The sequence below is a fragment of the Humulus lupulus genome, chromosome 4, assembly GCF_963169125.1.
Source record: "Humulus lupulus chromosome 4, drHumLupu1.1, whole genome shotgun sequence".
NCBI lineage: Eukaryota > Viridiplantae > Streptophyta > Magnoliopsida > Rosales > Cannabaceae > Humulus > Humulus lupulus.
In genome coordinates this window covers 6381573-6392798 of record NC_084796.1, presented here as the reverse complement: position 1 = coordinate 6392798, position 11226 = coordinate 6381573, and positions in this window count along the sequence as shown.

Here is an 11226-nt window from a genome sequence, read left to right as displayed (position 1 = left end):
ATTATTATATTATAAGATTTAGACATCAACCAATAGGATTTTAAGCACATGTTATGAATGGTGATTAAGGATTAAGTATTTTTGAGGATTAAATTTAATGAGGAGTAAAGTTTGAATGTTATAGGGTCAGTCAGCAGCTTTGAATACGTTGAGGGCTTAGTCAAGGCTGTCTACTCCATTCAAACTTAGCTAAAAATGTGTAATTTTGAGTTTAATTATTCAGCGTGTGCCGATATATCGCAGCACATAGATACGGAAAACACGAGACGATGCACGGTCGCCTCAGGCATACTAGCCCAGGCGATATATCACCTACAGGGGGCGATATATCGCCTCCTCCAGCATGAATTCAAACTCTTTTGAATTCTTTTCCTTTCAGCCATTCAAACTTCTTCAAAAGTCCAGCATCTTTTGAACGAGTCTTCAGCCTCTGCTGAACGATTATTCAAATGATTTTCACCTAAAAAGCCATTATTTTTATTCAAGTAAAATCAAGATACTTTCATTCACAAACTCTATAAATAGGACCTAGTACCCAGCCATTATTCACCTTTTGCTCTAAGTTCAGAAGCTGCTAGTGTTAAGTGAGTGTGAGAGTGTAAACACCTGGTTTGGGAAAATCATAAGCTTAAACATCATAAGCTTATCAAACACTTTGGGAAGTGAGGTTCTATAGTATTTCGGTTGAGGAGTAGATTGGTCTTTCAAGTCTTTGAGGTAACCAAAACTCTAGTTCATTTCTGTATTATGTTATTTTCTTTCTCATAGTCTTCTACCCAATCTCTAACCTTAATCTTCATTTTGGTTAGGGAATCTAAGTTCTTGAGCACGTAAGTTTCGGTAAGCATGATTCTCAAATGGTTTAGTCTTCCCATTTTCCTTTTCATCTCTTTTCTTCTTTCAACTCACTCTTGTTCATTATGGTTATTAGGAGTGTTCCAAAAGTCTCAACTCAGTCCACATATCCCGGTAACTTTGGTAAGGAAAATAGGCTAGAATCAATATGTTATATGCTTATGTTATCTTATGTTTTATGTTGTTAAATGTGTTATGATATGTATGCATGTATGTTTGTAGGCTTGGGCATATGACCCATATGACTAACAAGACCCCAAATGGGTTATGGGCATATGACCTACTTAGCTAGTAGGACCCCACTAATCCCATGGGCATATGCTTGTTTAGTCTATGGGACCCCAAGTAATAATGGCCATTATAATAAGTGTATGTTATATGTATTATGTTAAGTCTTTATGTTTCTTATAAAGTTATGTTTATGACTATGTGTTAGATTTTCCTTGCTGGGCATTAGGCTCATTCCTTTTTGTTTTATGTGCAGGAAAATAAGCTTTAGGGGCGGTAAGATTCGTGACGCTTAGAGGATGTGTATCGATGGTGAATGGAGTCAAGGGGCCGAGCGTTATTTCGATTCGAGGATGTAGTTTCTGTTTTATGTCTTTTTACATGTATTTTCCGCACCATTTATGTAATGTCTTTTATTTTAAATCATGTTTTGTTTTTTTTTTTTAAGACAATGGGATCCCATAGTATTCTATTTATTTGTAAGTAACTCTTATTTTACAAGTTACTCAATAAAATTATGGTATTTTCGTAAAAATGTAAGTTTTATGTATAGTTTCGTTAATGGTCCAAATAGTCTAGATTAGTGGGTCATTACAAGGCTGCCTGATCGATCCACAGGGGACGCGGACGTGAAACGCACGACCCCGGCACACCCTATGGCGGGACGAACGGGAAAGGTCTTTGCACCCAAGCGCCTCGGTAAACAAAAACCGTCGGGAGCAGTCGCACAGCGAGGAGCGTCATGCCCTTAGTTCAGGGGACGACACATCCCAGATAGACCTACGCGACGAATTGAACGCTCGGAAGGAGCGGTCTCGTAAGGAAAAAATTCTTCCCCGATGTGGTGACCTTAGGAACAACATCAACGACAGGAGGAACGAAAGAATCCCCCTAGAGGACGGCACGGCCAGGCAGCTAATGGAGTAGTTGGCCGCTTTGAAAAAGGTCACGGGCCGTTTGGTCCGCAAACAGGAAGGAGCGGATACCGACTCCGATGAAGAGGATAAAGAGCCCTGCGCGAGGCACATCCTGGACGTTATACTCCCCAAGGGGTTCAAGATTCCAAGCCTCACCACCTATACTAGAAACACCGACCCCAAGGACCATCTGTCCTGATACAACCGACTCATGACAGTGGCCCACGTCAGTGACGACGGCAAATGCCTTTGTTTCTCGATCACTCTAGGTGGTCCCGCCAAAGAGTGGTGGAAAAGACTTAAGCCGGGATCCATCCAATTCTGGTCCAGACTGCAGTCAGGGTTTCGCAAGCAGTTCATGGCCACCATGAGGATGGACATGCAGATCAGCGCCCTCGCAAATATCAAACAGCTCCCCGCGGAGACATTGAGGGCCTACATCCAGTGCTTCACTGAAGAAGCCTCCAAGACAAAGGTGAACGAAGGACAGCGCCTAGTAGCATTGCAGTCTGGAATCCGAGCTGGGTCCCCTCTCTAGGACGACATGCAGCGTAACAAGGCGGCTACCCTGGAAGAGTTCATCAGGAGGGCCCAAGGGTTTATCAATTGGGAAGAGGCCCAGATCTAGGCTTTTGGGTGGCCTCCAGCACCACAGCCCAGCGCCCAATCGTTCCTGGGGTACGGGGTACAGTTCCCGACACAGTCCTATGTCGCACCCCCGATCGCTCTAGGACTGGCCATTACGCCTGGAGTCACCTACACCCCTACGGTGTACGGTCCTGCTGCTTCGGGATATGCCCCGGCCCAATCCACCAACTTCTCCGGATATAGGGCCGCGCCGGCAGGTCACAGCGCCGCCCCCGTCGGGGCCCAGCAGTCACAGGCGGAAGTGACAGAAGCAAGCGTGAACCCCTCCCGGGGGAAGTGATCTGGCAAAGGCCAGAACCAGCCCGAGCCGATCAAGAAGGGAAAAAGGGGCTACGAGCCCCAATACTCATAATACACCAATCTGGTGGACACCTGGGAGAACATCTACCTGGCCATAGAAAGGGCGGTTCACTACCGGAAGCCTAGCCCCATGTTCAAGGGGGGAAGGAATCCGAGGGATACAAGCAAGAGGTACGCCTATCATAAGGATGTAGGTCACACTACCGAAGAATGTCGGCAGCTCAAGGACGAGATCAAAAATCTCATCAAGCTGGGGCATCTCCACCAGTGGGTCAGGATGCCCGTGGGAGTCCCAGTCCTATCAGCAGGCCTCGGACAACCCACGGTCCCGGGAGCGCCCAGGGTAGTGGCTAAAGGTGTAATCATTGTACCAAACATGGGTAGTCAAATTACCATCTATGGAAATGTACTTGATGATTCAGTTGCGAGGGTTTGGCTTATAGATGTCTTACAAGAAGAAGTTGAGATCCCTATTCCCTTTGGTAACATACGATATGTTGGGGACGCACGAGACACATTCCTACCTTGGCCAAAAAAATTAATTATGACTTGTCAGGTATAAAATTATTTGCTTAGATATTTAAATTTTATTTTTAAATGGGTACACTATATTGATATGTTAAATGATATTATGTAGGGTCCATCTTCATCTAAACACAAATCCCTATCACCAATCCCACATTTATCATCAGTTGGATCTCATGTAGTCATCCCCACTGAAATAGCTCAATCAGAACCTTCAAATTGGTTAACAGATAACCAATGGGACAAAATTGATCTGAGTCTTAAATTTATAGTGAAGGAGTATTATTCCATTAAAGGAATAGATGGGGTTGTAGAAGTTCCCGTTGATCCAGAGTCTATAGGAGAACGCGAGGCTGTCTTCATCACTTCGGAAGACGTTTATCAAGTAGCCTCCATGGATAATATTGGATCCTCAACTATGCTGTTTGGTATGAGGTATGTATCAATTCAAATTGAACTCAATCTGTTTTGTCAATAGAGGAGTTTGAATATATTAGATATTCATCCGTAGTGAAGTAAGTTCTGAGATGAAATTGTGTGCTGCAGAGATAACAGGAGGTTGAGAACATGTGCGTCTTAGTGAAGTATGTTCTACGAATTTAGTGTGTTGCGGTGGCTTATGGCTGAGAACATGCATGTTGTTTGTTGTTTGTTATACGTTTTGTTTGAATTGAATTTATATGTACTAATAATTATGGATATGCTCTAAAAACAGAGGAAACTCTGCCCAATTTTTTTTTTGACGATATTAATTTATTAATTGAAAATGTAATATGAATGATTGATTCTACAGATGCATTTGGGAAAGCATGCACCCAAATCCACGACAATTATACAAATTTTTTGACACCAAACATCTTTCTATTGGCAATGATGAAAATAAAAATTATACGGTGGATCTTATAGCCAAATGGATGATGACTATGGATAGACGAGGCCAAATATATTTCATTCCTTGGATTGTTCAGTAAGAACGAACTACTTAAATATTATAACTACTATGGTTGAATTTTAATCTTATAATAATCATAATTTATTATTGTTTTAGTCGACATTGGATGTTGGTGCTTGTGATGATGCGGGGGATGACAATAATTTTGGACCCTTTAAAAAATTATAAATCTCCACCAATAATTAAGGAGGTTATGGAAAAGTAAGTTCTTCAATTGTAATGTATACATTGTTAATTTTTAAAAATTGAGAGTATAATATGTATTTAATTAATTTTAATTTTTGTAGAGCATACACATAATGTTTGGAAAATGAATACATTGGCACATTTACAAAATTGCTGAGAGGTTCTTATCCAAAACAACCTGAAAGTCATGAATGTGGTTATTATGTACTAAGATACATTTATGATATTGTAAATGCACCGAATTCGGCAGAAGTTATCAAGAAGAAAGTAAGTTATATTTTACACTCTTTTTTGCTTAAGAAAAACTAGATATAGTATTTAATTATCTAATCTATATTAACTTTTCAATTTTGCAGTGGTTTGACAAAAAGAAATACAATGTCAAAGAGGATCTATTACCACTACAAAGTGATTGGTTAGCAAGATTAATGTCATTTATTTATGAAATCTAAGTTTTCATATGTATGTAAGATTAAAGTGCTAACTTATTGGTTAGAAAGATTTAAAACATTTATTCATTAACCAGTTATTTTGTATTTGTTATGAAATATGTATATATATAACAATTTAACAAAATAGGTTATACTATTGAAAATAATTATATATAATTGAAATTGAAAATTAATTTTTTTATTAAAAAGGCTAGGTTATAATATTGAAAATATATATAATGAGAATTGAAAATAATTATATAATCGAAATTAAAAATTAATTGTTTTTATTACAAGGCTTTCTCTGCGGTTGTGATAATCCAACTGCAGAGAAAGAACATCTTTCTTTGCAGTTGACGTACCACTTTTCTCTGCGGTCGAATACACTGACCTTTCAATACTCTCGAAAACTGTAGTGTATTAAGTAAAAAAAACCGCAGAGAAAAGCCTTTTTTGTAGTAGTGATTTTTGGACGCTGAAGAAAGGATTAGGATTGGTGATTTTGGCTTGGGTATAACAAAAAACAATAATGATTTTAATTATAATTAACTATTATAGTTCAGTATATATAAAAAAAAAATTAGTTGATTGAAGATAATAAATTTTATGATCTTTTCTTGCAGCCAAACATGTTGGAGAGTCATACGATGCAAATGTAGGCAAAGTTTTCTATAAACCACCTCTTGAGGCAACTGAAGAAGTGAATACTGATTACGACATGTATTCACTTGGGGTGATTCTGTTTGAGTGGAAGTGCAACTTTAAAACAGACAGTGAAAGGTTTGAGATGTTAAATGCTCTTAAAGTTGATCATGTTACAAAGGTAGATGAATTAGTAGGAGCTAATAAATTTTACAAGCAAGCTCTGAAAAATTTGCTGGATAAAAATTCACAAGTCAGGCAATCTGCAGAGGCTTGCGAACCTTGTGGGGAAGAATCCGCAGAGAAAAGTATGTCTTTTCGCGGAGAAAAGTAGTGCAACTTTGCACAGAAAAAGTCTATATTTATAGTAGTGAGAGTACAATCAAGAAGAGTCTCTTATTTTCCACCAGTTTAATTTAAGAAGAGTCTCTTAAGAGACACCAAAAAAAAAAAAAAAAGAATATAATTATTTTCCACCAATTTAATATTAGAAAGAAAAAACAGAAATGAACTTTTTAATATTAGAAAAAAGAAAGTATTTAATTGTTAAAAAAAATTATTTGTTTAAACAAAATATAATTATGTATTTAGATTCTACTGAAGAAATATGTAACGCCCTAATTTCTCATAGATTACCGAGAATACAGCGTTGTGTCATAGTCGTAAATATTGCTCTTTTATTTAATAAAAACCTTAAAAATAAATACATGGATCCATGGTTTTATAAAATACTTGTCTTTAACATAAAAATGAACAACACTTAAATAAAACAAACTTTTAAAAAATAATAATAATAATAATTTGGTCCGCTTGATCTTGCTCGACTATATGGTCCCCAACAAATACATCACGAAGCTCTTAGGTCCCACTCGCCACCGGCCATTCTATCCTTAATTTCCTAAAATAACAACATCATAAGGAGTGAGCTTCTAAGCCCAGTAAGGAAAATACAAACAAGGGTTAGCCATATAATCAAACATAACACATATTCACCAAAGTCATACAAACACAAACATGTAGAACATATCAAATCTTAAGACATAATTCTAAATCATAATCTATAAATTATAGGTCATACTCTAAGTCATAAGTCATAGGTCATAGATCATACATTATAGGTCATAACTCATAATCATAACTATAAGTCATATATAATAATCATAGCTAAAAATAACAAATCAGATATAATAAAAAGATAAGTGCTTATACAGAGGTGGCAATTAAGCCTCGGACAAAAGTCCGTCATACACCGGACATAGGTCCGTCATAGAGTTTTGGCAACCGAGCCTACCGGACATAGTCCGTCATACATCATTAGACACCTTAGGTCCAGACACACTTACCCCTTTATTGCACCTGAAATGTAAGGTGATACAAAAATAAACTATATCATACACTAGATCATAATACTAAACTATCTAATTTTCCTTACCTTAAAGATTATCAAACAAAGAGCGTGAGAGATTGCAAAACGTAGAACCCCAAGAATACGATCGAAACAACAAAGACCACCTTCTTAGCCGCTAATTATTTGAACCTTAATATCATCAAAAACCCCATCAATAATTTTCTAAAAAAAAATTATTTAAACCACTAAAAATAAATAACTCAACCATACCTTGAATACTCTACCAGCCAAAATCTCAAGCACCCAAAAGCCACTTAATTTCTCTTAATTGCACTATCTATTGACTACTCTTATTTATAGGCCTTAAAAAAAATATCACGTTTCTATTTTAATTTCAAAATTCCTAGAATATCTCCATAACTCAAATTTTAGTTCCTAAGATATTAATTAACTACTTTGACTTAACCAATCTAACCTAGTCGTTCCTGATACTAGGAATTTAGATTGTTATTATATTACTTAATCTATGCACCAATCATTTAGTTTATAAAATAATAAAATACTATTAACTTTAACTAATATATCTATCTCTACCAGATTATTAATAAGCCTATAATATAAAATCATAATATAAATATTTAAATAATATTATTTCTTTTAAGTACATATAAAATCTTTCTTAACAGCCCCTACTCACCGAACTCTCTCTATATAATACCAACAAATATCTTTTATTTAAGGGGCATTATGCAAAATGACCCTTAATATTGTGTGAAGGTAAGTAAATGTCCATGTTTTTAATTTTGTAGTAAAATAGCCTAATCATCTATTTAATATCACATATTACCAAATATACCATTTAACAAATTACTATTTTATTCTAAATATTTTAATATTATGGTATATGAATATTAGTTTTGTTTAATTAGTTTTTATTTTAAAGTTATTTTGATTTTTTTTCGTTTTTTATGGGTTTTGAATAATATACCATACCACAAAATATATATACTGAGTTGAAAAATAATATACCATCAAAACTTACAAAATTATTACTCAAAAATGTATATACTATGCTAACAAAGTTATATACTACCATTAAAATGTATATACCATGATACAAAATTATATACTACCACTATGTATAATAAAATAGAAATTAAATATCACAAAAAAAACAAATTATATACCACACCACAAAAAACATATACACTAATTGGAAAATAATATACCAACAACCTATAAAAAACTTAAAAAATCAATATAACTTTAAAATAAAAACTAGTTAAACAAAGCTAATATACATATACCACTATATTAAAGTCATACAGTCCTAAATAAATAAATAAATTATAAAAAATGACAATTTAGGTAATCAACAATGTAAAAGGGTCATTTATCTACAATTTTAAAAATGAGGACATTAGCTTCTTGATGGCTTTATTTTGGGTCATTTCCTATAATTTCTCTTTATTTAATGGGAAAATTACACACATCACCGCATGTGGCAAAAAAATTTGAAATATACGGTATGTTATATTTATACGGTTCCATATTTTAAATATACGGTATTTTTTTATTTGTGGCATACGGCAGTGTAAGAGGTGGTTAGTGGGTGTGGTACCTATATCCTATTAATACATAATTTTGAACTAACATATATACACATGCTTTTTTTCACCGTATCTATATCCTATTAATATATAATTTTTAACTAACATATATTTTTTTTTGTCAAATCAACTTTTTTTTTAAATATTATATGTCAAATCACTTTAATATTTTTAATCAAATCAATACAATTTTAATCTTATATTTTAAACTATTTTAATTATATTAATTTCTATAATACAAATATTACAATTTTCATATTATATATTTTTAAAAAAATCTCAGTACTTTAATTTTTTTTTTGTCTTTTTCTCTTCAGTCATTAATTCATAGATACTTTTGGTATGGTAATAATAATAATAATTACAAATAAATTTATTTTACTTATAAATATTTAAAATATAATTATTAATATTAAATAAATATTATACTTTATTAGTACAATACTTACATAAAATATTATATATTTAATCAATATAGTCTATTTCTTTATTAATTTTTACAATTTAAAAATATATATATTTATGTTCCTTGTTCAATGCAATTTAACATTTTTGTATATACTAATTATAATATTATTTTAGTTACAAACTTAGTTTTATATATTTTTGTTACAAATATGTTAACTAAATTTACAACTTACTTTTTGAAAATATTAGTCACAAATATAATTTTTTTAGTTATAAAATTAGTTATGTAAACCATTGTTACTAAATTAAAAAAAAAATAGCAAGGAATTATTCTATAAATATTGTCTACAAAAATATAAAACTTGTGTTACAAATCTGTAAAACATGGTTATATATTTATAAATATTGTTTACAAAAATGTTTTTATGTAACTGGTTTTCGTATCTGTAAAAGCATGTTACAGGTTTGTAATATGTAAATTCATAGTTGTCGTTGTCTGTAAAAGCTTGTTACATGTTTGTAACATGTAAGTTCTTATTTAGCATTTCTCTATCATGTTGTTTAGGGTTACAACTTACTTTTTGAAAATATTAGTCACAAATATAATTTTTTTAGTTATAAAATTAGTTATGTAAACCATTGTTACAAAATTAAAAAAAATTAGCAAGGAATTATTCTATAAATGTTGTCTACAAAAATATAAAACTTGTATTACAAATCTGTAAAACTTGGTTATATATTTATAAATATTGTTTACAAAAATGTTTTTATGTAACTGGTTTACGCATCTGTAAAAGTATGTTACAGGTTTGTAACATGTAAATTCATAATTGTCGTTGTCTGTAAAAGCTTGTTACATGTTTGTAACATGTAAGTTCTTATTTAGCATTTCTCTATCATGTTGTTTAGGGTTGCTCAAGATCCAAACCAATCCAATTACCCCGAATCAATCCAATAATAAAAAATTGGATATTCAATTACAATTAATTGGATTTGTAAACTTAGTCTTTCTCTATCATGATGTTTAATGGACTTAATGTTGTAAACTTAATATTTAAAGGACTATAATGTGACAATTGTAAGGACTTAAATTGGTATTATTACTCCATAGTGTCTAGTATTTTGTATGTTTTTTGTTTTGCTTGTTAATTTGTTTAATATCAACATTTAGGTTCAAAGATAAAAAAATAAAAATAAAAATAAAAATAAATCGACCCAATCCAATTACAAATGGATTTGATTGGATTTGTAGGCCAAAACGGATTGGATTGGATTGGATGATGATTTCCAACATCCAACATTTAATTGAATTGGATTAATTAGTGGTAAAAATGTTGAGCATCCCTAATGTTGTTTGTAAAAATTTGTTACAAATTTATTGCTATATTTTAAAATAATTTTATGATTATACCTTTCAACAATATGGTTTTTTCAAGTCTAAACTTTGATTACAATTTTGTAAGTTTACAGATAAGTAATTCAAAACTTATTTGAAGATGTTAATATATATATGTATATATATATGTTGTCCATGATAATATTTGTAATGGTTTTATATAAATTTGAAGTGTGATATTCATCATGTAATGAGATGAGTAATATAGATATCTGGGTAAATGTTGATAATAATGGGTTGTGGGTTATATAATAGGCATACTGTAATATTGTAATTAGTTTAAAATACCGTATTTTTAGAATTTTTTTCCAAATTTGCCGTATATGTGTTAATTGCCCTTATTTAATTTAACAATATACCAACCTAAAACAATGGTCTTAACAGACCGAAATTTTCTACTACTTATATCATCAATTACTTAATTCATCATTAATACTTTAGTTGCCACATTTGACCAAGTCAAATACTTAAAATATCTTAATAACAAATATCATGCTATCATCTAAACAAAATAAAGTTCTCTTTTTCAATTTCAAAGTATATATTACTTTGAACTAACGTGGTGACTAACATTATATAATTGGAAAAATTGCTAACAACTAAATAAAACTTAAATTCTATTCTTCATAATTTATTCACCCATTTTCATTTTTTTTTTTTACTAGACATAACTTGAAAGCAATTTATCTAACAAGCTAGAATTCTATGCAATCATCTCACTTTTTTAAAATTAATTAAAATAATACCACAACTAAAAGTATTATTTTAAATTAACACTAC